Here is a 5,000-nt window from a genome sequence, read left to right as displayed (position 1 = left end):
TAAACAAGTCTCAAAAAGCGCTGTCAGTGCACCCCACGCGACGTACAGTAAGCATTAAGACCCTATGCAGCGTCTCTTCGGACCCTAGTTGCAACGCCCTTCATCCCTTATACTGTACAGCCATTTATATCCTCTTTCTTCCATCTTGCTATAAACCCTCCCTTGGCAGTTGTTTCATAGTGAACCTGCGAGGTTTTCTTCCTGTTACACCTTTTCAACCTTTGTACTCTTAATTTCCTTTTCAGTCCTGAAGGACGTCATAGGTCCCAGCGCTTGGCCTTTGACCTAAATTCTATATTCCTTTCCTCAGCAAACTAAAATGCACGAGAGAAAGGCACGGAAAAAGAGATCGAAGTCAGAGGAGAATCTTCCCAGTAGGTAGGCGCAGGATTCGACGCCACATCGCCTTCGCATGACCAACTAATACAACAGCAGCCTCCCAGAGGCAACAGCCTCAGCCCCCAGGAACATGGGGGGTGGGGGGGCGACCACCCCATTACCTCCAGTCACATACCTTATCCTTTTATATCCCCCGGAACAACAATAGATTAGCCCAGAGACGAACAACGAAAGGGAGAACAGGCAGAGAGAGGAAGGAGAGGACAAGATGATAATATTCTGGGAGAAAAAGAAGCAAAAAGCTAATGGAGCGCTCTCTCTCTCTCTCTCTCTCTCTCTCTCTCTCTCTCTCTCTCTCTTTCAAAAACAGGATGGAAGGAACGTCGCCTCGTAAACAAAAGCCGGGTGACAGAATGGCACTAACCATCAGAGCTAAAAAGGGATAAATTATTCCGTTGCGAATAAAAAAAGATGCTTCAGGGCGAATAAATGTCACAGTGCAGAGAAGAACGAAGAGAAAAGATAACAACCAAAACTTTTCTCTTTCTAACCAAAAGTTTTTGAAATATGACGGGAAAAGGACAATATTATAAAAGAACCAATTTGTGGCGAGGCTTTAAAATTTCAATCAAATAAATGGCCTACAATACAGAACAGGAATGGCTTCAAAAGGAAAGCACAAACGAGACACACACACACACACACACAGATAGAGAAGGAATTTCTCATCCTATATTTCTATTAATTGATTTTACTTGGATCAGAGTTATAAATCTATACTGATTAAATCTGAACGGAAGAACAGAGGTAAATTAACCCATATTTTATTAAAGCGACAGAATCTTTTTGTTACTAAGTATTGATTATAGGCTTCTTCTTTTTTAACTGACGGTAAATATTCGCAAGTGATTTCATGCTTCTGACTGGCCGATGTATATGAACTGAATCCTTCGCTCTGTGGCGGGCAGCGGCGGCTGAAAAACACAATTACCTTCAGTAATATCGGCTGTGGATATTTACTCCGAACTCAAACGAAAAAAGATTTTCCCGCCCTCTTACATAAAAGTTGTAGGACTTTTTCTACATGCAAATACTGGACACACGGAAAAGAAACTTCGTTTGATGCCGCGAATGTGCATCGGGGGAAATGAAGTTGGCGTCGGCTCATCAAATTCAATGAGAAGATTTAGCATAAGATTAAGAAACAGAAATCTGGTTTCAGACGCAGTTACTCGGAAGAAAAACTAAGTCTTTTGCATAAAAAAAAATATCTATCACATAATCAAACATCTGTTTAAGCCCGCGCACTGGTTCATCCTAGAAATAAAAATGTCGGTCAAGAAAGGATCAAAAGTTCATATTATTCACAATGGACGACTCAAATGACATTCGAGTGCTCAAAATAAATAGCATAATTGAGAAATGAGAAAAACTGTAGCTAATATGGAGGGAAAAATACGCTAAAACTAATAAGCATAGCGAAAATAAACCTACATAATAATTCCACAGAACGACTAATCCAAATCACACAATAATGCTTATGTAGAAAAAATCGAAGGGAATGATGGTCACTGCAAACGCGAAAGACTGCTCACAAGAAGCACTACATCCTTTTCTGCCCCAATGCACCCCATCAGCAGCAGCAGCTCTTTTCTATGGCGCACACAATAGTCACACCTCTCCTCTTGATCTGCTCACTTTATTTCCCATCATCACTTTTCTCGCGCCCATCCTCAACCTCTCTCTCTCTCTCTCTCTCTCTCTCTCTCTCTCTCTCTCTCTCTGAAAGGTCGTTCAACATTCACTAGAACGCCCTCCTGCACATCTGGACAATAACGACCACAGTATAATTCTCCCTTCCCTCAGAAGCCTCAATTTAAACCGGTCTTTCTGGAGAGACGCTGCATTCAAGGAGTTATTTTTATAATAATAATGGGGTAGATACACGCAAATAAAAATAAGTTTATGGGTGAAAAGAATACTATTGAATAGTGGCGAATGCATCACTGCTGGATAATGTGGAGTGAATAAACACAAATAAAAATATGTGTATGAAGATAGAACTGATACTGTAAACCGTTAACTGCGCAGGGGGAATGGTTCACTCTGTAAGCACTAAATAAAGACAATCAAGAACATAAATATTCCGCTGTATTTACAGATTTAAAAAATAAGGAAACATGAATTGTATACACTACGAAAAAGTGTAACATTATGAGTTCCTAAAATAAGAGAAACCTTTTCGCAAAAAGGGATTATTTTCTCTGCAACTTTCCTCAAAATCTGTGTTTGCGTCATTATCGTCCCGAGATTGATGTCGCAACGATATTTTCTGGAGCTGATTCATCATCAGCCTCTGATGATTCTTGTCCTGCCTGAAATGGGCCATTGCATCCAGGGTTCATTTCACTCATTTATCATCTTCGGAGCAACATTTTCCTCAACTTTTCCAGAAGCTAGGCAGGCGCCACGAAACCCTATTAGTGAACCAAAGTACAAAAAGCCAACAGTATTATTTATGAATAAGCTTGGACGCAGGGTGGTTCGTTATTTATTTTTTTTTCTTTTATTCCAGTCGGATGACATGAAAGACTAAGTGTAATAAAATGTTAAATTGCACACATATAATAATACAAACTAGCTAATATTATATAAAAATATATAGTGCGTTTGTGTGTGCGCACGCGCGCATGCGTGGGCGTTATCTCGTTGTCTAGTAGTCATGAAAGTCTCCTTACCAATGGGAGAGTTTGAGAACCACTAATTGACACTGTTGAGACACGGGGTAGTAGATTTAATCAGAAAAATGCGTTAATCGAAAATGTACTATAATAACAATAATAATGACGACGAACATTCTATTCGGGTGACAAAACGCCCTGTCAAGTCGTAAATTACAGGAGATTCCGAGGCAATATATCGCAGCAACGGGTGACCATTTGGAGTGATGCGTTATGTCTCAGTGGGCAACTGTAATTAATATTAACTGCAAGGACTCAAGGCTTTCCGAGTGCTGCCTCCCATAGGGCCTCCTACGGCCGCAACACATATTCCCGTAAAGTACCTTTCATTACACGTTGTTCTCCAATAGTACTGCGCTAAGTGCACTGGGTTTCCTCGAGATGCGAGATTTAATTTTATGCAGTTGACTACTCAAAGGTATTATACAAAGGTATTATACATTTTTATAATTCTCTGTCCATAAGTAACTACAACGTCGTGCCAAAAAGGAGTAGCAAAGAGTTACTAGGATTAGGATGTCACTAAGACTTGATAGTCCATCTCAAGGAGCAGGTTTTACTGTTCATTCAGTGTCCTAATGATTTTGTATAGCTTTCTTTTAAACTCTTCCACACTGTTGCTGTTTACAACTTCCTGTGGCAGTTTATTCCATGTGTCACATATCTTGTATGTAAAGAAGTTCCCACAATGGGATGTGTTATATAAAAAAAAAAGGAGAGAGAGAGAGAGAGAGAGAGAGAGAGAGAGAGAGAGAGAGAGAGAGAGAGAGAGAAATTAACAAAACGTAACTTGAGACATCATGCACATAAGGTTATTCTGGTCTGACTTCAGATTTTATATGCTAGCAATCGACGCTTGGCTTCTCAAGTGGATTCCATATTTTTGCTTCAGTTGACACAATATTTACCCAACAAATTACATTTTCTCTCTCTCTCTCTCTCTCTCTCTCTCTCTCTCTCTCTCTCTCTCATACACACACACACACACACACACACACTAACGCACCGACCAAGGCAATGTCAAGAGTTTCTCTCTCACTTGTTTTCTTCCGTCATATATAATATATATATATATATATATATATATATATATATAATATATATATATATATATATATATATATATATATATAGATGTATGTGTGTGTGTATATATATATATATATATATACATATATATATATATAGTGTGTGTGTGTGTGTGTGTGTGTGTGTGTGTGCGCGTGTGTGCTGCGCGCGCGTGTGCGTTTATGTATAAAAATGTCCTTCAAAATTACACTCTTAAGTGCGAACATATATAACTTTGTGTCCCACTGTTTTACGCATGGAATCCCATTTTTGTGCCTCCCGAAATATTTCCCGGGGCCATAAACCAAGACAAACACATCAGAATCCCAGAGATATAAAGGAACGCGTGACATTTCGTCCTCACTTTTACAGACAAAGCTGCGAAACAGAGGTTCGCCCTTCGTGTTTCATTTTTCGTCTCCCTTGAGCGGGAACAGAAAGAATCGCAGTACAATTTTTTTGCAATTTCGCATCACGCCTGTCTCCAAATATCATTCGCCAATTGGCACCTGTACCGAGGTTATGTTGGAAGGCAATCTGAGGTTATGTGACATTTCGTGCAGCCTCACTGCGGTATTTTCCCTTGGCCTTCTCTCGCCTTTGCGAGCGCCGGCTTGGATTTTCTTTAAAGATTTTGATTTCCGTTGCCATTTGTCTTCGAAACCCGTGCTTTCTATGGACAATAAACATGATTACCTAAATATTACATGAATTTTGTACTAAATTCGGCGTGACATTCACTACCACTGCAATGCACTTGTAATTTAAGTAGGTCAACAGTAACAAATAACCCCATTCCTCTAATGACGACTCCGGAAAGCAACTGGTACTGGCCGCGTTTCAAGCAATGTC

General features: G+C 39.8%; 1 protein-coding gene across 1 annotated transcript in view; it reads right to left on the bottom strand.

Moving 5' to 3' along the window:
* The window catches only part of LOC135224549 (uncharacterized), a 561,973-nt gene that overhangs the window by 425,519 nt on the left and 131,454 nt on the right, over positions 1-5,000 (bottom strand). The window lies entirely within an intron of this gene.

Source organism: Macrobrachium nipponense, chromosome 12 (assembly GCF_015104395.2).
Source record: "Macrobrachium nipponense isolate FS-2020 chromosome 12, ASM1510439v2, whole genome shotgun sequence".
Taxonomy (NCBI): Eukaryota; Metazoa; Arthropoda; class Malacostraca; order Decapoda; family Palaemonidae; genus Macrobrachium; species Macrobrachium nipponense.
Note: the sequence above shows the minus strand (reverse complement) of the source record. Positions and strands in the feature narration are given on the sequence as shown.